The sequence below is a fragment of the Polyodon spathula genome, chromosome 3 (assembly GCF_017654505.1).
Source record: "Polyodon spathula isolate WHYD16114869_AA chromosome 3, ASM1765450v1, whole genome shotgun sequence".
Classification (NCBI taxonomy): Eukaryota; Metazoa; Chordata; class Actinopteri; order Acipenseriformes; family Polyodontidae; genus Polyodon; species Polyodon spathula.
This window is the reverse complement of record NC_054536.1, coordinates 79,962,371-79,987,289: the sequence shown is the minus strand read 5'-3', so window position 1 is coordinate 79,987,289 and position 24,919 is coordinate 79,962,371. Positions and strand designations below refer to the sequence as shown.

General features: G+C 37.4%; 1 long non-coding RNA gene across 5 annotated transcripts; it reads right to left on the bottom strand.

Moving 5' to 3' along the window:
- Positions 1-1,785: 1,785 nt before the first annotated feature.
- LOC121313465 lies at positions 1,786-16,534 on the bottom strand. 5 transcript variants are annotated; one of them, XR_005949988.1, is made up of 7 exons: positions 15,524-16,534; positions 15,332-15,383; positions 15,214-15,244; positions 14,543-14,676; positions 13,458-13,507; positions 12,699-12,817; positions 10,331-12,547 (listed from the first exon to the last, which is right to left on the bottom strand). It is a non-coding gene; the product is annotated as an uncharacterized LOC121313465 (long non-coding RNA). The 5 variants fall into 5 exon arrangements; XR_005949990.1 differs by lacking the exon at positions 15,214-15,244 and having other exon boundaries at positions 15,524-15,696; positions 15,785-16,532; XR_005949991.1 differs by lacking the exons at positions 10,331-12,547; positions 15,214-15,244 and adding an exon at positions 1,786-3,225.
- Positions 16,535-24,919: the final 8,385 nt, after the last annotated feature.

Here is a 24,919-nt window from a genome sequence, read left to right as displayed (position 1 = left end):
AATTTTTAATAACGCTGTGGACCAAACGTTGATATCAAAGCGTGTGCACTGTATTAGTGATATGGCCCGAAGTTACAATAGTGGTTAATTGCAACAAACTAGGACAGTGCTGCAGGATAGTACTACTTACAACCAATCAAATGCCTCCAGAAAGTCTGCAGGTAGGGTTTAATATCTTCTGCACCCAAGAAGATTGTGAATGACATATTAAGTTAGTCCACCGATTCTTTAGTTACTCCTGCTCTAACGTGTTTCTTAAATAAACAGAACCCCTTGATGTTTATTTTCAACATATTAACCACCGTTTCTGTTTGTATTAATAGAGCATTACGTTAAATAATTTAATACATTAATTATGGATCTGTAAATCCAACACCGTACAGTTACATTCTGCCCATTATTCCTGAGCCCTGGCTCTACAAACACATTCTCATAAGATTTATTAAACATTAACACATCCCCACCCGGGGGGGGGGTTCAAATAACAAATTACCCTGAAATTAAAAATGACTCATATTTTGAGGATTGAAAGCTTAACAGGCATGGTGACAGTATATATTTTTTGTTGTGGTCATGATTTAGACTCAAACTAAGTTAATAACAACAAATCTGCTCCACGAAGTGTGTGTTCATTTTAGTATTTAGTTTTATTATTGTGTAGGCAACTAATGAACCGACTGTCAAAGAGAAATGGAAACACTCTTACAAGTGAACACTTCTTTTTTTCATGCAGTTAACTTTATAACAATATACCTAAAGCGTTTCAGTTATTTTGTTCCACTAATTTTATTGTTTATTCAAGACAACTAAACCAATGAATCCAAACCCATGGCCACAAATTTACAACGTGCTCAGAATAATCTGACTATGCTGAAACAACTTGAACAATACCGACATAAAACATTTAAAATGTTCTAATTTTCTTGTTAATTGGTAACAACGTTTTCTGCAAATGTTAGCTACATTAAACATGACCCACCCCTCCTGTACAGTTTGTACACTCAGAATGTGTAAAGTGTTAAACAGTGCCCAAGTTCAACTGTAGACGTTAATGTGTTGTTAACAACGTTAAGAATAATACATAACTATAACGGCAAATAATACAATAGCGTGAAATAATGCTCTTTAAAAGTTCACGCTCCAGCAGTTCGATTTTTCTGGAGCTGTGCAGAGAGGTGGTCAAAGCGATTGTCCAATAGAGTGGGAGGTGTGGTCTCTGAAACGAACTTTCCAAAGTTGTTCCGTCCTCTAGGAGAGAAAACGCTGGAAACTCAGCAAGACTGTAAACCAAGTCCTGCATCCGGCGAGTGCTACGGATACTGTCCTGCTCAGTAACCTTAAAGCTGCAGTACCACGGGCTTTCACAAACTAAACAATAAAACCGCGTGTAAAATTAAAAAAGGAAGCTAGTGGCTCCTAAACAACCCGTTAGTGCAATATGTAATGGAATCCAATACAACTAACATTTGTGTTTTATTTATTTACTTTTTGCAGCCAAATCAAAACATATTGTGAATACTACTGTATGTGCTATCTACAGGCAATGGCAAAGAAATCTAGTATTGATAGACTTGTACTGTATGCATCTGTACCTTATGGGACCAACACAATGCATATCTTACATCCCTTGTAGTTACTATAGCTAAAAAGAGAACAAAATACATTAGCAGTGCTTTAAAGCTCAGTTATTAAGATCAGTAATATATTGCTGATGGTGATCACTGTTAATTGCCCTCCAAACTGTAGACCAAAGATGATACACCAGCTAGAAGTGAAACCCATCTGTATTTTGTCCACTTATTACACAATCACAGTTTTAAACAGAGGAACTGTGGGGAGGTGATATATTTTGATACCTTATGATGCTGCAAATATGATATGTAGCCGACTAGATCACCCAGAAGAAGGTCTGTCAGATGATTTAGAAACAATATAACAATATAATTTGCACTGTTTGTTTTCTACTTATACAACACCTAAAACAACCTGCAGATCTGCTGTGTCAGCTAAGAAGGGGGAGGGGGGAGGGATACATGATTTTAAGCATTTTACTTGTGGATGAAAAGTGCACTTGACAGAATCTTACCGAACTTAACATGAATCAAACACCAGGAAACTGGACTGAAATAATGTGTTTGTTGCCAGTAGTTCGTTTGATGTTTACATCCACAAGCACTACATAAAAATGACCACAGCCTGAGACAGCATTCTAGTTTCTTTACATCCTTCCCTTTAATTTATGGTGTGTAAGTGCGGGAGATGAAGCACTGTACTGACCAATACAGATCATGAAAAGGAGAAAACACACTTGGGTGAGAATTCTGGCCAGACAACTTTTTAAGTGTATTTCATACAGTTAAATTCCAGATAGTGGTTAGAGGAAACACCATGATTAAAACGTCTGTATTTATTATGTTATGTGTTGGCAAAAAACAAATATCAAAGTGGACTTTGGCAACTTCTGTTTTAATAATGTGCCTTGTGACGGTTTCATTAGTAGAATATTTTTCAGTCATCCCATTTTAATGACCTGCATACAACCTTCTGTGGCTTGTAACCACAGTGTTCCAAATGCAAAGGCTAATTACTAAAAGAAAAACGTACATGTATAATGCATGAAAACAAACGGCATATACATTCAAATATCAGGCAATAAGGATATTTGATGTTTTCTTCAATAGCTGGAGTTGAGAAAATGTATTTAAAAAAAAAAAGTCTGCAGGCTCTGTTGAAATTAGTAAATTAGTGTTTTTTTATCCTCTCCAGAAACTCCTTGTTTTGCTGCTTTGCCCTTATGATTTGACATTAGACTGAGATGCTATTTGCTTTAACATGAAACTAGCAGATTCACATTTTCCCTTGATTCTCACTTGGGCTGTAACACTTTATTACAGCACCACTAGTGCCTTATAAAAGTCATATTTTGTAAAATATTTACAAGTGTATGTAAATGCTACTGTAATTGGATTTCTTAGAAAAAGGACTTGGAGCTTCCCATTGTCGAGCTAATGAGAAGAGATCTGTTCACTGGCTCACACCCAGGGCTCCCAGCCCACCCTGACTCTACCAGGATGGTGGGGTCAGTGGGCTGGTCGATGAGGCATTCCAACTGGATAGCCCCTGAGGACTCTCCCATGCACGGACGTTGTGCCCCTTCTCCCCCGGGCCATGACTATGATGCTTTGATAGGCTGGACTCTCTTCAAATCCCAGCTTGAGTTCTTCACTGGAACATGGAAAAAGAAAACAAGAGAAGTATTATTTTATAAGTTAATACATTGTGTGTAAGGTGTCTCTTATTTATAAGAGATGTCTGCAGCAGTTTGGGCAAGAGGACAGCGAAACAAATGTGCTTTTCTATTTGTAATTTCAGAAATACTTTCTTCTGAGAAACTAGTGTCAAGTTGACAAGAGTGAGGTTAATAGGATGAGCCAGGTATGTGTGCTATTTTTGTTTTGTGTTGATTTCTGCACATTGGTGTGGTGTCCTATCCAGAGGATGGCACCTGTACACAGGATAAGATGTACTAAAATGTTGGCAAACACAGTGTGATGATTTAGATTAATTTATAAAATAAATTCTACTTGACAACATGAAACTTCAAAAATAAATTCTAGTTGAAAACATGAAATTTAAAAATAAATTCTACTTGACAACATGAAACACAGCTATAATGTAATATTAGTACCAAAAAAAAAACAAGAGATGTTCTATTAGTAGATAACAAACAGTGCAAATTACATTATTGTTATATTGTTTCTAAATCATCTGACAGACCTTCTGCGTGATCTAGTCGGCTACACATCATATCACAATTTGCACTTTCTGAAGTGTTACAGGAACGTTGCACACTCCAAACTGCATAAGGGAGCGTTACATCAACTAGAATGTTTACATAGCCCATAGTTTGTTTTTTTATTGTTAAAAACATTAATACTGTCTACATAATTATGATAATGAAAAGAACAAAAAAAGTTTTGGTATTCACAGTCCCGCGGAGCTTCCTTTCTGCTGGGTCATCAGGAAAGAAAGAAAAACATGACGCAAATGTTGTGTTACTAGTAGTTTGTTAGCGATCTGCTTTCTGCTATGAAAAGCGATGGGTGCACACATCTATTTTCATGTAGTCAGTTGCATCTGTTTTTTAAGGAGAAATGGTATTTTTTTTTTTTTTTTAGTTCTGTTCTTATTTAACTGCATGTATACTTATAAACTGAAAGCTTTCACGGCGGCAAAAATGCCATCATGATGGTATCCAAGAACGCGCTGTATTAACGTTAAGGGACGCGCGCCACGCGCACTCAGCTTTTTTATACAGGAGCGCGCCTAATGTTAGTCTATGGGGAGGTTTTTTTCATTGGAGTTTGATACATTAAAAGGTTAGTTTTCACTACTTTGCTAAACATGACAATGCAATGCAAAATATTGATTGTGTGTAAGCGCTATATTTTAAGTAGGAAAACTAAATGTTTGTGGCCTTGTAAAGTGTTTTGTATATTGTGATGACTTGTTTGTTACCTATGAAGGATTATAATAGTATCTCCTGAAAGGTGGCGTCTAGTGAAGTGAAGGCTTTATAAAGTCATCCCAAGTTCAGTATGGGGGGAGAGTTGAAACTAGCTGGATGATTATTGCAGGAATTGACCAAAGAACTGTTATGGGAGCAGTTTATTAATTATTTTTACATATTTGCTGCTTTAGCATTTGTGAAGCTTCAGTTAAAGACTGTATAGTTTACTGAGCTAGACACTGCTAAGTGTGGTTTTGTAAATAACCTTTTTTCAACTTTTTGAAAGTTTCTTTTTGTTTTTTTAATTATTTTTGTTTTGAATTTTGTGTCTACGATAACTGAACTGTTTAAACTGTCCAGTTTTCTGAATTTTGCTGCACTGAAAATAAACATCATTGATCAATGTAACATCCTGGTTATCCTGTGTCTTCCCAACACTCCCTTGGTCACAAGTCCATTCTACTTTACAACAAACATCCGGTTCATAACAGAACCACTATCTACCCTCTTCCTTGACGAAGAGTACAGACATCATTGACAGATTTTCATGATTACAAGTCCATCACCTCTAAAATATCTTTAATAATACAGTTGAGGCTAAAACCTATCAGTCCACAGGTGCATTAAGCTGTCCAGTGCTTACAGGTAATGGCTCTTTATTGCTGCTGAAACTAATGCAATAAGGATGAGTGCCGTCACACTGGAATAGTGCTTTTTTTCTGAAATAGGTTTATCCTGTTGCTTGCCATTCATTAAAAAAAACCTTGGATATAGTGGCATTTGACTGTCCAACAAATGTACATGCCTCAGCTACACTTGAACCAAAAAGTCTCTATTGAAGTTGCTGACGTCTGCTAACCCATTGTGAACTGAGATGATTTCTTCACATGCTGATTTAGTCACACGCACCCATATTAATACATAGTGATGGAACTAAATTACCCATAATGCATGCTTAATTCCTCACCAGTGGCTTTTGCATAGGCTTATTAAACACACACACACACACACACACACACACACACACACACACACACACACACACAGACACTGGATTTTCACTTACGGAATGTTAAGTGCTCAAATATGTGTTGCTCTCCCAGTCAGTGAAACCTGGTATAATGGCTTGTGGCGTTAGTGGTGAAGTGGGAGTGCTACCTGCAGCGGGGTGGAGTTGAACTCATCTTGTCCATCTTGTTGGGATGGAATGGAATTGCACTTACTGGCAGGGGGAATGTGATCTTTGCGCAAACCTGCCCTTCGGATCTTGGAATGTGAAGGGGTAAACTGACTAAAGCCAGAGAGATAGACTCATCATATTCAACCTTGGGATTTTTTTTTAACCCTTCACACTGTCCTTTTTTTTTTTGAAAGTCATTGGATGGCCTTTAGATGTATGGATCAGGCTGTAACTTAATCCAAACCTTCACAATAATTAATATAAAACAAACAAATAAAATTAGAGTTTTTAAGACCACCAGATCATATGATTTTTATAATTTAACAGTTGTTGTGCATCTTCATTCCCACTACAGTTACATGCAGAGTGTTCGTTCCCACTGTTCTCCAATCATGAAGCTGGAGAGCTACCGGTCCCTGATGCTAATAATCCAATGACTGACGCACATGAGGAAGTGAGAGCAGGTGAAGTGTGATCGCAGGGTGAGGAAGGCCTCGAGGGTCAAGCTCATCTTCATAAAGGCTCTCCTGGAAATGGGACTAGGTGGGAAGAAACCTTAAAATGGGAACAGTCTGAGCTAGCAAGCACATGGTAGGCAATAGTTGTTTCTTTTTGATGTGAGGGCTCTACTATATTACCTCCAGGATTTGTCTCTTGTGAAATATACTTCCTGTTCTCTTTCAAGTATGAAATGTAACCATTGCCGAATGGGATATATCTCTGATAGCCCGGATTACCTGAGCACTTATATCAAAGCTGCTCCTTTAAGAGCCCCATATGCGTCAGGCGTCATCTCCGCCCCAAAACGATAAACAAAAGTGAGGCATAAGGGTAAGCGCCATTTTTCCTTCAGGCTGCCAGGGGGAGGTGTGAGTTTCATATTCTCTCCATTAGTGCTGCCAGTTAATCTCAGTTCAGCTTGATTTTAATTAGAGGTCGGCACAGGTCTGTTTTTACAACCCGGGTATCAATTACTGATTTGAGAATTTAAAGAAAATGTAGTAAATACGACAATGTAGTTGTAAGCGCGCGTCTCTGGCCGGGGTAATAAACACAACGTTAAAACAAGCTTTGCATTAAGGCTTTTCTTAATTGACAGGATATTAAGGTTTTACAGAAAGCAATAACACAGAGAGGCAAGTACACCTCATCAGTAATAACTGCAGTGACTGTTCTTCTCAGGAACTAAATCGGAAAGAAAACAACATAACAACATCCTGTTGGTTTAGGTCAGTGATAACTCTGTGGTCCATTAATAATAACCGTGTGGCTTCCAATACAGAATGCTTTATCTACAGTTACAGCGTTTCTTACCAAAAATATCAAATAAGTAGCCTTTAATTAAAAGTAAATAAATACAGTATTGTGAGCTGTGTACCCCAGTAAACAAACTGACAACCGTAAACATTTTTTTATTTTTATTTTAATGACGTAGATTAACTAAGAAAAAGCAAACGCACAAAATGCGTAAGGTGTAAAGTACAAAATTAAATCAGTATGAGAAAACCATTCCTCACACACTTAAGAAACATTGACCTATTTTGGGTTAAATAAAATATATATATATATTTGTGGCGCACATTAAGTGTGCTAGTAATGTCTGTCTCATACTAATATAGAGTAACACACTAAAGTATAAGCCAAACTGACGTGAATTAGAAATAATTTATGAACTTCAATATTAACCATGCTTTAAATGAAACTTTTAAATCAACTAATGAATAAATTACAAACATACTTACTTTAATGTAGCCTAAAGTACAAAAATACGTTGCAAAACTATCCAAATAAAAAAACTGTTGGACTATATGGCACCCAGTTTTTCCAGTATTTGCATCCGCTAGCATTGAACTGCGCCATACCTTGCCACCATTCTACTACTGCTCATAATTATAACTACTTCTTGTATCTTGTACTTGATTTTGCTCTTATAGGTATCCCTATTTACGTTTTTTGTAATTGCTCTTATTTGAAGTCGTTCTCATCCACTTAATGTACTTACTGTGTGCTCTTAATGGACTTTACTCATACTTGTCTTATTTTCTACTGATTTTACTGTACCATATAACTGCTCTTATCTGTAATGTGATATTTTATAATGTGATATTTTGTAACCGTTGTAAGTTGCCCTGGATGAGAGGTGTCTGATAATAATAATAATAATAATAATAATAATAATAATAATAATAATAATTCATAAACAACGTCTCATATACAAGTCCTAAAGCATTGTCAAAACAGGCACCCTCAGCCCCAGAAGTAGAGTCAGGCTCCTGCAGCCCTGCTAGCGCTAATGCGCAGTACCGTTTTCATGGCACACAACACAGAAGACAGCACCAACAGCTCCTAGGAGGCTCATGTCTAGCTTATATAAAGCCACTCCAAAGAACTATAGAGATCTAGTTCTGTAAGGCTTTATGATTTGCTATATACCAAAATTAGTTCAAAACAAATAATTTCCTGTAAAAAGGTGGGTGATCTATTAAAATAGTTTAGCTAAAAAATTGTTTATGATTGAGTGTTGAAGTTTGGAAACCTTAAAAACTGATAAAGGAATGGTACTGACAGTATGTTGTAGAGATAAAAAAAAAAATACATATACAGTGGCTTGCGAAAGTATTGACCTCCCTTGGCATTTTTCCTATTTTGTTGCCTTACAACCTGGAATTAAAATTGATTTTTATTTGGATTTCATGTAATGGACGTACACAAAATAGTCCAAATTGGTGAAGTGAGATGAAAAAAATAACTTGTTTCAAAATATTCTAAAAAATAAATAACGGAAAAGTGGTGCGTGCATATGTATTCACCCCCTTTGCTATTAAGCCTCTAAATAAGATCTGGTGCAACCAATTACCTTCAGAAGTCACATAATTAGTTAAATAAAGTCCACTTGTGTGCAATCTAAGTGTCACATGATCTGTCACATGATCTCAGTATATATACACCTGTTCTGAAAGGCCCCAGAGTCTGCAACACCACTAAGCAAGGGGCACCACCAAGCAAGCGGCACCATGAAGACCAAGGAGCTCTCCAAACAGGTCAGGGACAAAGTTGTGTAGAAGTACAGATCAGGGTTGGGTTATAAAAAAAATATCCGAAACTTTGAACATCCCACGGAGCACCATTAAAGCCATTATTAAAAAATGGAAAGAATATGGCACCACAACAGACCTGGCAAGAGAGGGCCGCCCACCAAAACTCACGGACAAGGCAAGGAGGGCATTAATCAGAGAGGCAACAAAGAGACCAAAGATAACCTTGAAGGAGCTGCAAAGCTCCACAGCGGAGATTGGAGTATCTGTCCATAGGGCCACTTTAAGCCATACACTCCACAGAGCTGGGCTTTACGGAAGAGTGGCCAGAAAAAAGCCATTGCTTAAAGAAAAAAATAAGCAAACACGTTTGGTGGACGCCAAAAGGCATGTGGGAGACTCCCCAAACATATGGAAGAAGATACTCTGGTCAGATGAGACTAAAATTTAGCTTTTTGGCCATCAAGGGAAACACTATGTCTGGCTCAAACCCAACACCTCTCATCACCCCGAGAACACCATCCCCACAGTGAAGCATGGTGGTGGCAGCATCATGCTGTGGGGATGTTTTTCATCAGCAGGGACTGGGAAACTGGTCAGAATTGAAGGAATGATGGATGGCGCTAAATACAGGGAAATTCTTGAGGGAAACCTGTTTCAGTCTTCCAGAGATTTGAGACTGGGACGGAGGTTCACCTTCCAGCAGGACAATGACCCTAAGCATACTGCTAAAGCAACATTCAAGTGGTTTAAGGGGAAACATTTAAATGTCTTGGAATGGCCTAGTCAAAGCCCAGACCTCAATCCAATTGAGAATCTGTGGTATGACTTAAAGATTGCTGTACACCAGCAGAACCCATCCAACTTGAAGGAGCTGGAGCAGTTTTGCCTTGAAGAATGGGCAAAAATCCCAGTGGCTAGATGTGCCAAGCCTATAGATACATACCCCAAGAGACTTGCAGCTGTAATTGCTGCAAAAGGTGGCTCTACAAAGTATTGACTTTGGGGGGGTAAATATTTATGCACGCTCAAGTTTTCTGTTTTTTTGTCTTATTTCTTGTTTGTTTCACAATAAAAAATATTTTGCATCTTCAAAGCGGTAGGCATGTTGTGTAAATCAAATGATACAAACCCCCAAAAAATCCATTTTAATTCCAGGTTGTAAGGCAACAAAATAGGAAAAATGCCAAGGGGGGTCAATACTTTCGCAAGCCACTGTATCACAGTAAAGTCTACACCTTATATTTATATCAGATACCAAAATAATGACAAGACCAATATACTTTAACATACCACCCCATACAATAGTATCTGTTCAACTGGATTGGTAGAAAATGCTCAAAGATATCTATGAAGACAAATGATTAAATATGTTTAAAGACTGAAGTTTGGATATCTTACACAACACATCATGTATTAAAACATCAAGAGATTTCATGGGTTTTCCTTCATTTTTGTCACTATAAATTTTGTCAGTACAAATATGCACGATACTGCAGCAGATTTTAAGATTGAGTCACAGTTAAAAAAAAAAAAAAAAAAAAAACATAAAATTTAGATCTTTTATTTATTAATCAAAGAAAACTACAACATTATATCACAAAAGGAAACCATAATAGTAGTAAAATATTTCAGCTTAGATTTTGAAATGTCAATTTTTTCACATTTTTTCTGTTGAAGCAAGGAATAAACGAAATACTGTAAATAGATGACAAGATACCGACCCAGAAAGATCACCAGCACTGACTAATAGAAAAAGCCACTTATTTTAAACTGCAGTTTGTTTTAATGACAGATTGATTCTTTGGTTTCTTTCAACACATGCCACTCAACATTTGCAGTGGTGTTCAGTACATATACTACTAGTCACTGATTCAAAACTACCATTAGTTCTAAAGGCAAGTGTAACAGATTGGAGCCATCGAGCAGGGAAAAAGAAATGCAGGTTGCACTGTTCTTTAGTAGCTTAAACTATTTTTCTGATGATCACTTGAATCGTCAAAAAAAAAAATCTATTTGATAAGTATAATAAGTAATAAGTGAGGGAATTAAACAAGCAATGTCTTTTTTGTGTATATATATATATATATATATATATATATATATATATATATATATATATATATATATATATATATATATATATATGGGACTGACTGGAGAGGAGGGCTAAAGTGGAAAATGATCCCATGCTCACCTGCACTGCGCACACTTAAGAATTCAATGTTACAGGGCACGATTAGTTATGCTTTTCCAAATAGTGACCAAAAATAATTCATATTCCTGGGTGTACAGTAGATTTAAATAGATAATGCAAAAGGCAAAAGTCAGGAAACAAAAAAAAGTTACTATTGTTCTTCCCTTTAAGGGTGTTTTTGGGAACTCTTTTCTAATTGGATTGGTGGAAATTAGAAATCAGACTAAATTGTATTATAGTTCAAGGGTACAGGAAATGGAGTAACCTCTACTGTCATTGATTTTAAAGGATCACTACTACATTGGTGTTGCTGTTTTTGTGGCAGCACTCCAAAGAAAAGAAGTCCGACCTAGACTTCATTCATAAAAAGGGCTCTCACCATTTTAAGGTCTTCATCAACTGTGGCACAGTGGTGTCCTGGTTCTGAAGAAGCTCTGAATTGACTCTTGGAACAAACTATAGTACTCTCCGTGAGAGAAAGTAACAAAGTTCTTCTGGGACGTGTCAGAGAGGCACCAATAGCATTATGCTGTTGAGCAACAAACCCAGCAGTTCCTCACATTGTAAATCCAACACAACACATATGCTTCGCTGAGACCACTAACAAAATATGTGAGCAGCACTGTGTACAAGAACTAAGGCTCTATGGTAGGGCAAAAAAGCTATGTATTCCCTATTAAACATAAAATAGAAGATGCAGTATATCTTGCCAAAAAAAAAACTAAAATACTGCAAAAAGACAACAAGCTTTACCTACAGAACTCCACCAGGTCGACAATGGCAGTGAAGTCTTTGGATTTGCTTGGCTGAAGGTCTGCAGCCAGGTCAGAAGAAGTTGTAAAATCTATAGTCTGTATTTCTTTTGACATATGTACAGTAAAACAAATAAGACAAATGTTTTGGCTAGTGTCTTCTTCAGCATAGTGATCAATAGTATATATAGTAAAAACTGTGACAGAAAAGCGTTGTATTTTTATACTAAATTGAGGTCTGATACAATTTATACAGACTATTTAAATAAACCCTATTTCAATGTTCCAAGGTTCATATGTCAAAATCAACACATTGTCCTAGTGTGTGTGTGTGTTTGTATGTGCGTCTAAAATGTATAGGCTATGTAGTCTTTGCAATTATATATAAACTAACATGGTACACATTTTACAAATATATATTTTAAATATTTTAGCAGTAAAGTCTCAAACAAACAAACCTCAGTTAAACCAGTTTAAGTGGAAAGTTGAAATTTACCGTGTGGGTTTTGAGTTTTACTAACCCTTTTGATGGTTAAAGTTATTTTAAAAAAAGTTAAAACATATAAAGTAAAACATTTTCTTTATAGTGGGTGAATATCAAGTAAAAGGAAAGTATATGGATAGAGTAAAAATATATATGATACTATCCAATCCATATAATATGCCATTTGGTTGGACTCAGAGAACAAATTATGTAGAATAATTCAACAGCCCAATTCCAACCGCTTGCTAGTGAGAGCTGTTTCTGGACCGACAAGTCCTGTTTCTCATTTATCTTCAGTATTGATTTGATGAGCTTGTCATGAAGCAAACGGTTCAGGTGTGCAGAGATGAACTTCAGACGTCATAGGGTCCATCTACGAATCCAGAGTCCTGCACAATAGTTGAAACATTCACATCTTTTGAGAATAACAGAAGGCAAACACTGTGTGGCTCCTCAAAAGACATACTGAACCACTTACACTTATTACTATGCTAAATTGGTATAGATAATAATACAGTAAAAGAGACAAGACACCATTACCTTCATTTTATCACAGTCCAGAAGGCTCCTCAAGAGGCCTAGGTAGTCCCTGTATGAGGGGACCTTCCACTTCCCTGTCCTCCTTCCACCGGTTGGTCCCCCTCTTGTCCCTCTTCTTCCTAAAGAGTGAAAAACCAAGAGGAAAAATGTTTAGCTGGCTGAATATTGTGTTGGTTAGCATACTGACACTTGAGATAATGAAACTAACCGCTAGCTGCCTCAACACTTGCTGTATAAAGCGTGTTAGTCTTACAGTATAGGCCAATTTATTTCATGCTCAATACTTATCCAATGTCTTTTCCATATACTGTTAAATTAGTCATGTTGCAGTAAGTGATGAAGGGCTTCTTATGGCTGCTTTTTTTGACAGGTTACAAACATTCCCAATATGTTGAAGTTTCCATGTTTAAATGTGTTTAATACTAAAGGTTGATAAAACTAAATAAAAACTAACACCCCCAAGGTAAAAGCTTGTCACTAGCTGCAAGTCATTACGAGACCCAACTGGTTAGTTAATGACAGTAAATAAGGCATTGAAGGGGTAAGGGTCACTCTCTAGGGACAAGCTTAAGGTTGAGATAAAAGTCTAGTTTCAAAATTTAAATAAACGTAATATTCCACTTAATCTTGTATAAAATGAATGAAAGTGCAGGTGCAGTTGAGTTCCATGCAGCGTGGTTTCCACAATAACAATGTGAGCAACAAGCATGGTTCAGAATGTTCTAAATTGTAAAAGTAGAAAAATAAGTATGATCTCACCTCAGTAAGAAGCACTGGCTTAGAACAGACACGAATCCAACCCTAACGCACTGAAAAACATACCACATGCCAACGCATTACATGTTTGCCAAAAAACAAAATGTACAACTGGAAACTTGGGTTCCATCTTTTCCCAGTACTAATGAGAATGCCAGTTATAAAAAGGTCAGCTCAGAAATACAAAACTTAACTGCTAAACAACACTTAACTAAACTGAATCCAGAATACTTGATGACCAAATATTGACCTAATGTGTTATCATTCATTTTGCAGCCATATGTTCCAGCTTACAAAGCAAAACTTCAATCAGACGGCTTGTTATAGCCATTTTATAATGAACTTTTTAGTCCTTTCCAAACAGTGCTATGAATGAGGTGTTCAATGTCACAATCACCCACTGTGCTTATGAAGCTCCAGAAAACAAGCCCCTTCCTTGCCAAAGCAATAAATATCTTGACAATGGAGCAGCAGCAGGCGGACTGCATCCTCTGACTATACTGTGGGAAACTGTTGATGTGGACAATGATCAGGCACTCTGTGTACACTTCAGTAATCTGGAAACAGAACCACACAATTTACTACCAAAGATACAATGCCAAAGCCAACCATTTGTGGCAAGAGAAGTATGCCAAATCAAACAATTTCCAATAATAAATATCAGTAATAGTATGTATATTAGGTGCTTTGCCCACATTTAAGATCAAATTAAAGAGCTGTAACTGCTCCATAAAAAGTTATTATTTTGACTTTCAGCTTCCTTTTTCCTTTGTTTACATGCTGAAGATTCACAGTCAAACCTGTCAGTGAAATTTTTTTTTGAAAGCTTTAAGAAATATATAAACATATGGTTTAATGTGGTTTTAACCAGAAACCACTCCTTCCTGCTTCCTTCTACTCAGCAGCCCCACAGTAACAAGTGTGGGCAGCTGGCTGTAATTTACAATTATGCCAACTGCCAAAACAATTAACAAATAATACAATTAAAACACCTTTGTACATGTCTTTGGCAGGAAGGATTTTTAACCCTCTCCCTGCCTTGCTACAATATACAATGTTGGTAAATAGGCACAATCATCAAGTTGTACCCTGTCAAGGTGGACTATGACACTGGGCTGCTGATACACATTGTCATCCTCTGTGTCAGTCTCAGTCAGGCACATCTGCTTCCAGCACTGAATCAGCTCTGTGTACATGAAATCCACATCCTGCAGACACAGGGCTGAAACAGCAGAAAATACAAATTAAAAATATCAAATGAAAATGAACACTAGTTTGTTTAACCCTTTGTCAATATTATGACAATGTTGTAAAAACGTATGTAGAGTTTGAATGAGATGAGCCTAAGCTTTGTGCATTAAGGGGGTTGTGACAGGGTGACGCTAAGTGGTGATGTCAGGCCAGAATGAGGAACTGAAAACACATAGGTACTGCAGTTGCAAAAGACGCGCTGTGACGCAGTTTATTAAAGAACACAAAAATAAAATATTTAAACAAAAACCACTTGCTCACAGAGCACAAAATAAACAACTGAACAAAACAAATCACAAACACAAAATAAACACTAAGTTCTAAGTTCTTTTCTTTTAATTTATTTTCTCTCCTAAAACTGCAGTAAAGGCAATATTTTGTTCCCTACATTCTTTTATCTTAACAGAACTCCATGTTTATCATAATTACCATGAATACCAAACTTTTCCTTGCATTTCTGAAGTATAAATAAATAAATAAATAAATAGATTAAAAAAAAAAAACTCACTCAAAGATACAACATGTCTTTTCAACTCTGTCTGTAAGAACATAAGTAAATGGTTATTAGATAACCTACCAAGTTATGCAAACCTCTTAAGCAGCAATGCAATAGAAAGGTTACTTACCTGGGGGTAATAGCTTTTAGTGCAAAATCAAATTCCTTCGAACCTTTAGGAGCTGCATAAAAATGAACAAATAAAGAAAATCTAGGCAGGGCTTTATAAAGCTAATACAGACTATTTACAAATAAAATGCTATATTTAAATACATTAAATATTATACAAGTGAAATCATCAATTAAAAACATGCAAACGTACCTCCATCCATTGATTTGGTCAAGTTTATCATAAGAGCAGTTAAACCTATCAGACATCCGGCTACCACAGGTAGCTTGGGCTTTCTTGTTGCAGATGTCATCTAAATGTAATGATTGACGTAACTGAGATTATGAGAATCCCAGGATACACTGTCTGAAAGAACCTGTCCATCTCTAAGTGTAAAAAAGGAGAATATTTAAAATGTTTTAAAGCTTAGCAACCTGCAGTTTAAACCAGTAGGTTAATAACACACAAACCCACCACAGCTTCAGGTAAAAAATATATATCATGAAACAGAACACTTTGTAAACAATGTAGACAACATGTGCTTGGCCGTCCAGTGGTTAAAGAAAGGGTCTTGATTCCAGAAGATTCCGGGTTCAATCCCAGCTCAGCCAGTCTTTCGAATGAGATATAAAACTGGGGTTCTATTGGAAGTGACTCTGCAGCAGCAATTGCGATGCATAGTTCACCCCCTAGTCTCTGTTAGTTGCTTTGGAAATAATAAAAGTATACCCTTAGCATTTTCATTGGAAATCTGAACTTGTTTTAATCTAAATTGCACTTCCTGATTGCAAAACTCCTCTGTACTATTCTCCATAGACAGAATTCCCCAACCACTTGCTTGTTTCTTCAGTTCACTCAGTGTATGCCTGACAAAGTTTCTCAGAGTTATTAAGCATGTCGCTGGGCTGCATTTCTCCCACAACTCCAAGCAGCTCATAAATCTTCTCCAGCACTAGACAGCAAAGCATACTTGTAAAGAGCTAGTCTCAGAAACACAAGAACATAAAGAAATGTACAAAAGAGAGGAGGCCATTCAGCCCATCTATGCTTGCCTGGTTAATAGTAACTGATTGATCTCAAAACTTTGACAAGTTGGTCTTAAAGTCCAAATAATTCAGCATCAGAAACATGACTTGGTGCTGCAGCTTATTTTATATCCTCACCACTTTCTATGTAAAGAAGTGTCCACCTCCACTTAATTTCCAACTGTGTCCTCTAGTCCTGGTTTCTGTGCTGCACTTAAAAGTATTGGTTAGGGTTAACTCTGCAAAGTCTTTTTTTAAGATTTTAAAGACTTTAATCACGTCCCATTTAATTCTCCTTTGTTCTGATCTAGGCTAAACAGATGCAGTTCCTTCAGCCTATCGTCCTAGCTCATTCCTGTAAGACCTGCCATTATTCTCGTTGTTCTGTGTTGGACTCTCTCCAGGGACACAGTGTTTCTTTGGTACTGTGGTGACCAGAATTGGACACAGTACTACAAGTGCTTGTCCTTCCAGACCAAGCATTTTATAATGCATTTATGCTGTTTGTGCTGTTCTTTGCCTTCCTTTTTGTAGCTGTCAGCGATATTAGCTTCTATATTAAGATTTGGACATGTGGCAATGGTGTGTAAAGAAAGAAGAATGATTAGGGTAATAATAATGGTGTTATTAATTATACAAAGGAATGTGCATAGTTTAATCATGCATGGTTAAGAGTTTAAAAAATATATTTACTCCTTTCCGGAGAAACCAGATATAATATTGTGATTCGTGCAGGGGGTAACACATTGTAAAAAATTGGAAGGTATTATAGTAGATATTGTAGTAAATAATGTAAAAACTAGGGTAGGGAATATAACAATCTGTATAAAATCATTGATTTAGATGAGTTAAAGTCGTTGGTGAAAACAGAACATAATTTTGGTATGTGGAGATCTAAATGGGCATAATGAGTTGTGGGGTAGTGGTAAAATGGATAGGAATGGGAAGATTATAGAAGGAAGCAACGAGGATGGATGCATATACAGGGAATATGAGCAATACTGATATTTCATTAAGTTCTCCAAATATAGCAGGAAAGTGTGAATGGAAAGTTAATGAGTATTCGTATGGGAGTGATCATTTTCCAATTGGTATTAGAATAGGAGGAATGTATAGTGAGGATAGAAAAGAAAGAAGTGCTATGTGGAATTTTAAGAAAGCAGACAGGGAGATATATACATTTAAATGTGAGGCGGTTATTGATGATTTTTTGTGAAAAGGTGGGTGAAACAATTATCAATGTGGCAAATGAGACAATCCCAATTGAGAAATCTAGGAATGGGGCAGAATCCTGTGCCATGGTGGAACAAGGAGTGTGGAGATGCAGTAAAGGATAGAAATAAGGCATTGGTTAAAGTTAAAAATATTAGAAATTTGGATGAATTTAAATACAAGGCCATGGCACAGAGGATTATAAAAAGGGGGGGGGGGAGAGAATGAGTTGGGAGAAAGTATTGTGATGAAATAAATGATAAAACATCAGTGGGAGATAATGTGGAGGAAAGTTTGATGTAAGAATAGGTTAAAAAGGCACAAAGAAAAGGCACAAAGAAAAGGCACAAAGAAAAAGAATATGTAGAGGATGATGAAAAGGCAAAGGTACTGCCGGAGGCCTTTGCGAAGGTTAGTAGCAGAGAAAATTGGGATGACGATTAAGGAAAAAAGGATAGTATTTCTAAGGAGAAAAACTATATTCTTGGAAATATAGAGGAGGTAGATAATACTATGAATATGAAGTTTGAGTTGGGAGAAAGTGAAAGAGCTATAAGGGGGAGAAAGAATACTACACCAGGGAAGGATAACAATTATTAGGTGATGAAAGCAAAAATGTCAGGCCGGTGTTTGAGGATAGTATTACAATTGTTCAATTTAGTATGGAAGACGGGTATTATCCCAAATAGTTGTAAGCATGCAGTAGTGATTCCTATAGGTAAACTAGGAAGGAATATCTCAAATCCAAATTCATGTAGGCCAATTTCTCTGACATTTAATTTTGGAAAGATAGTGGAAAGAAGGGTTAACTATAGCGCATTATATTTCTTAGAAAAACAAGTTGTTGGGGGAAAAAAGGGAGTTTTAGAGGTGATAGATGTAGAATGGATCAGATTTTAAACTTGGCAACAGAAATTAAGAAGGGGTTAAAAGTGATTATTAAAAGTGAATATTGTCTATCAGAAGTAGTAGAGATTGAGAATGGAGTTCCTCAAGGAAGTGTTGTGAGTCTGTTTATTTGTAATATTTTGATAAATAACTTGCCAAAATCTGTTGAAGAGAAGGACATTTTAATGCATGCAGATGACTGTGTGGTTTGGAGTAGACACAGGAACTTACGTTACATAAGAAAATACATTTATGGGCAAAAAAATAGGGGGGTAATGTTTTCAAAATCAAAAACTGAAGAATCAAACAAAAATCACAGCACCCACAAACTCAAAGCCACAACACAAACAAAAATCACAGCACACACAAACTCAATGCCACAACACAAACAAAAATCACAGCACACACAAACTCAATGCCACAACACAAACAAAAATCACACCACACACAAACTCAAAGCCACAACACAAACAAAAATCACAGCAGGCACAAACTCAAAGCCACAACACAAACAAAACTCAATGCCACACCGGAAATGAAATCCACATCAGAAATATAAGCCACGTACAAAATGATTTAAATTACAGCATTAGCTACTTAAATGTGTTTATTATTGTAGGCAAAATGTTACGTGACAGCAAGAACGCATAGGCACATCAACCTTTTTGTAAGGTGTTCAAAATTAAATCAATGTGAAATGTAATAACTTGCACGCTTATTGTTTACATTTCTATCACATTTAGTCCGTTAGCTTGTGATTATTTATTAGGGTTGTAGTTAGTGTATTATAATGGCGAGTCAAGCGGCAGTGACAATTGGGACTGTGGGGACTTATATTGTAAATAATTGTACTGTACAGTGTGTTGTATCTGTCTGTGTAAATGTGTTCCAATTATGTCCGCTCTGCCGCCTGCCTGGTTGAATGCAGAGAGGGGCGGGGCTAACTTTATTAAGCCGCAGCCTGTGCACGCTGTTCGGTGGAGAAAGCTGAGTGACATAGAGAGATAGATAAAGCGAACCAAAGCACTTTTAAGCGTACAGTAGTATAATTACTATACTGTAATTTGTTTGTGTTGTGGCTTGAGTTTGTGTGTGCTGTAATTGTTGTTTGTGTTTTGCACTTCAGGGCCACCGTAGGTTTTAAATGAGTATCAGTAAATGAAAAAGAAGTTCCAAACCTCTATCCTTGGAACAAGGCATGTATCCTAGGAGAGAGATTTACCAGAAACAAGCAAGGAAATCCCAATTACCTTTATCCTACGAACAGATACTAATACAAGTCTGACATGCTTACAGCTGGAAAGATACATTCATATACCTGCTAATTCTGATTCTCTTAAAGCATCACAACTAAATCATTGCAGGGATGGAAATAAGACTCCCATTACATAGCGGTTTGATCCATTCCTGGTTTTACTATGCATTTATTACATACATGAGCTTGTTACTGATGTGCTGTAGCTAATCAAGCTTGTATTAAAACCTGGAATGGGTGAATCTGATATGTAATAGGGGTCTTATTTCCCTGCATCACTTCTCTAAATACATGTAAGAATGTTGTGTGATATACAGATATAGACAGACAAGCAGAGGGCCTCTGTGTACATACAAACTTTGATTCTCTTCAGAAGTAGGTTCAGAACAAGTTTCATCAGATTTTGACAAGTGGTTCTCTAGATTGAGCCTTCTTAAACCACCAACATTGATACTTTCAGTAACTTCAACTCAAGAAGATTCTAATCCAGTTTCATCAACACTGGACATGTGGTTCTCTCACTCTCTCTCTCTCTCTCTCTCTCTCTCTCTCTCTCTCTCTCTCTCTCTCTCTCTCTCTCTCTCTGTGTGTGTGTGTGACACACACACACACAGAATCTATACATCTCGAGATTATAGTACATTTGATAACTGCTAATGAAGGTCCTAGATTTCATTATACACAGTTTTCTACATGTACGTAATAAGGATTTGTCCCCCGTGTAAATTCCGCCTATGTACAGATTGTTTGCCTTTTTTTGGGGGGGGGGTACTTCAGGGAACAAACCATTGAGACAGTTAAAATGTTATGTATGCATTTCTTAGAAAAATCCAATTACTTCTGCAACAGTCTGACCTAAAAGGCAGATTTTGCACATGCACATAACCACCTTTCACCCCAGATTGATCCCTGAGACGCTGATGCAATGCTTCCACAACTGAGGAACAAACATTAAAGATATCTGGTGCTACACAATTCAGTATACAAATCTGCGATTGTGTAGATGTGGGCAAATTAAGGAAAGCTTTGTTTAGTGTTTAATTAACATGATTTTCACAGACATCATTCAGTTAGTATCCAACTATTTAAAACAAGGTAAAGGGATACTTGGATAATCCAGGTATGTGCCACAATTTTTGTATGTGTTCAATGTTTATCAAGTCCAGTCTTGAGCACACAAGAGGAATGGGAGACATTAATCTTTTGCCTAGAAAGTGGCTACAAATCCTTTTCATCTTCCAGGACCGGAAATCTTCACACCTAGGCAAAACCACACTCTGAGCTCCCAGTCCAACGAGAGTACCGTAGTCCATGAAATCTCCCAATGTAGAATCGTCTCCAACTCCTCCGTGTGCCTGTAGAGAATCGAATAACAAAGTCCCAAATTACCACAAGAACATTAAAGCATAGCATTAAGCCATTATTTGAATCACAATTGAAAGAGATTTCATACTTTGAGCATAAACAGATGCTGCACCGTCTCTGTAACCTCCTGCTTTATAAGCGCGCCTTCACGTCGAACAAAAACGCTTCTAATAGTAACTTTGTTTTAAGTCACTGTTTACACACATTTAATAACGGCTCTACTCCCCTCTGCGTAGAAAGCACAGATAAACCTCTCGTTTATCTAGTTTGCACGACATAAATATGTTCAACGGTACTCGTAAGTATTTTTTTTTTTTATCCATGTTTAGCTTCTGAGAACACATTTGTTTAAAAGAAAAAAACTACTTGAGTACACCGCATTGTGTGAACTAAAATTTCAAGAAATAAAACGTAAGTGTGAGCAAGCACATTTTGTTTAAAAAATAAAATTAGCAGGTGCTGTGTGTACGAAGATCACAACCGGGAGTTTACAGCAACATACGATCTGTTCAGCAGGTAGAAAGCAAGTGTTGTGCGTGTATGTGTGTGTGTGTCAAATGGGAAGACCCTGAACTTTGAACAGTGAAGACATACAGTTAAGCAAGACTGCTTTAAATATGTGTAGATTCAGATTCAGATGTGTTGCAAAGGTGGAGTTTCACGGTACAGGTCGGCTTGGGTCGGCTCGGGTCAGGTATCTTGCTAGTGGAAAACCACCCGAGCTGCAAGGCCTGCATCCCTCATGGTGCGGGTGTGCAGGTGGAAAAGGGATATCAGAGTTTCATTCGGAGTCTGCTGCGCCTGGCATCCCAGTTCCTTTCTCCGGCTTCTCATCCAGCTGCAGCTTCTGCCTTATTTCTCGTTCCAGAATCTCCATCTCTTGCCAGTGCCCCCTCCTTCTAAAGTGTAGAATGTCAGTTTTTATAGGGCAGGTAATTAACCACAATGAGTCTAGATGGAAGGCAGACAAAATGCATTTGTGACTATTTATTCTTGTGACTATTATGTCTCTACTGCAAAAAAAAACAAATCTCAAATAGAAAATAATAAAAACTCTCCACTATCGGTGGGTAAATAAACCAAGTAACAAGACAAGAAAATATAAATAGACAATTACATACTTAACAAATCAAGTGCAAATAATTACATAATTAGTGAAACTTAACCAATTTGTGAAAACCAAACATAATACATGCAATCACTATTTTCTACTTTTAGTTACTTGTGACATATGCACATCTCTAATGGATAGTATGTTCAAAATTCTTTGGTAAAAACATCTGAATTTAGATTAAAAAAATCCTGGCAAACAGTTCACGTTTCTCACTTAGTAACCTAGAGGTAGAACTTTGTGATGAGGGGAGCCTGAATTCATTCAAAAAGAAACCAGCTGGGTGACATCCACAGGGAGATCCTGGTGATTTTGTGCACCTGAGCCCAGAAGTGCAGCTGAAAGGGATCTGCAGGCAATCATAGAGGCCTTGGAGGGCACGACGGAGGTCGTGGACTGGATCTATGAGGAGCAGGAGGTGAAGCAGTCCCAGGCCTCTTGCCTGCGCTCTGGGCATGAGGAGCAGCGAGACTGGGACACAGACGTAGTGGGAGGAGCCCGAGGTCCAGAGTGAGCAAGAGGAGCTGCTGTCCCAGGAGGAAGAGCCACTTCCATGCCCAGAGCCGCTGCCGATATTCCTGTGGGAGGTTTCCCTGGTGGAGTAGCAGGGGCCCCATCCCCCAAAATGTTCTTGGGGGGACAAGGGCAAGAAAAGGAGGGGCTTCCATCCTGAGAACCGTGACGTTTATTCTGCAGCAGGTGGCCAAGTGTTAGTTGACTAATTGATTAATTAAGCCTGGTCACCTGTCTTTAAAAAGGGCCTGGAAAGCCAGTCCTTCGTTCTTCTTTTGTTTGTTTCTGTTTTTGTGTACCAGTGTGAATAGTCAAGGAGAGTGAACCAGATGGATCAACCAGGAACGGCCACGTGTATTTTGGCGTTGTGTGTGTTTGTTTATGTTTATGGTAGGGATTAATTTAGGGGATTAACCCCTCCTAAATTTATTTAGTTATTCCTGAAGTGGGACCTCCCTTTTAGTGGGAGCAGCGCACGACCCGAGCTCAGTCACCTTTTGTATTAGCTGTTTTTAGCTACTGTGTTTTGTTTTGTATTTTTGTATAATGTACACGTGTGTATGTTCTTCCACACTGGGGATACCATTGCTGGTTCCCTACTGGTGGCCACCAACCACTGCAACTGCCTCTGTGTGTTTAATAAAACATAGCAAACCCTAGTGCCTCACTCATTTCTCAGCAGATACCCGCACAGTAACAGAATGCCCTCTCCAATTACTCAAATGTTTAATTAGCCCCTTTTGTTAGAAAACAAAGTATGACACACCCCTTTGACATTTTTTCTGCAAATATACATTTTCTACATTCCTCAAGTATAGTTTCTGTAACTGTCTATTCTTTAGTTAGATTGGAGAAAATACTTAATTCAGGTTGCAGTGTTGATACAGTGTGTGACGACTGAGCGGGACAGTGTCCCTCAGGCTTTGTTTAATAAGAATAGATATTCTTGCAGTAAAATTATACCAATTCAGTTCATTAATTATTTCTTTAATTATTAGCAGTCCTTTTCTTCAATGGCAATCTAGTTAATGGAGCTCCTTTTCAGTCTTTTAAAACGATATTTGAGTTTTCTGGGTGCTTTCTCGATGTTATTTTCAGCTGGCAGTTCAAGTTGTTATCCGCTACTGCTCATTTCTCCGACTGACTAAACAAACTCAGTGAAAGAAAGAAATACTCTTTCCTGACCTTGAAGTTACTTACAAACGTTAGATTAAATTCAGACGCCAGCACTTGGGAATAGTTATGGAATAGCTACCGAGCTGGTTTTATTCACTTTCTCATCTTCTTCTTACAATGTTGAAGGTGCAGTGCAATTGTAAATAAGTTTAACCCAAAAGAACAGGGGCTGCACTTTATCTCTCTGGTTGTCATAGAGACAAGGCTAGCTGGGCTCTTTAAAAAGATGCTGGAATCTTTTTTTTTTAACCTGTTTATGGTCATACAATAGTGAGAATGGCATTGCTTTTGTGTGTTCTACTGTAAAAACAGAACAATGGAATTTAAACAACTTGTTATCACTTAAATAATTTGTTTTTAAGAGCATGTTGGTATAGGTTTGATATATCAGTGTTTTCTTAGCATGTGTACAGTGTTATTCTAGAGATTCACTTTGTATCATTTTTTGATTCAGCCATCAATTTCTAGTAACATTTTTAAACCTCAGAAGTGTAAAGCACCCCTGTGGAATCAATAAGCTGACTGAAACATGTCAACCCTCCAATAAATGTCACATGTGCTCACCCTGTTGCAGGGGGGGGGGGGGGGGGGGGGGGGGCAGGTTAATTGCACTCCAGATGTACTTAGAGGTCAGACATGATTCTGAAATCTATATTGAGAACACAGGGGTGCTTTTTCCAAATATATAGTGCAATGTGTCTGAGTATGCATTCAGTATATTTCAGCATCCTTTTAAAATATATTGCAAAGTGTGTGTGTGTGAGAGAGAGAGGGAGAGAATAAAAGGGAAAGTAATAAAAAAAATTCGTATGTGAGCCTGAGAATGAGTAGAGCACTGTGCCCAGGTTTTCTGTAAGAAATGTGTCAGGCGTTAACAGTATTTCTAAGAGTGTCCACTAGAGGTTGCGGGAGAGCTCTAAATGGCTGCATGTACAACTCAGGTGTAAACAATTTGGAGTAAGTGGTCATTGTCCCTTTTTTTAAAAAAAAAATACTAATATAAAGTGTTTATATCTGGAGAGTTGTATCATCTACCTGTTACAAGCCACCTGGAGTGAGACACC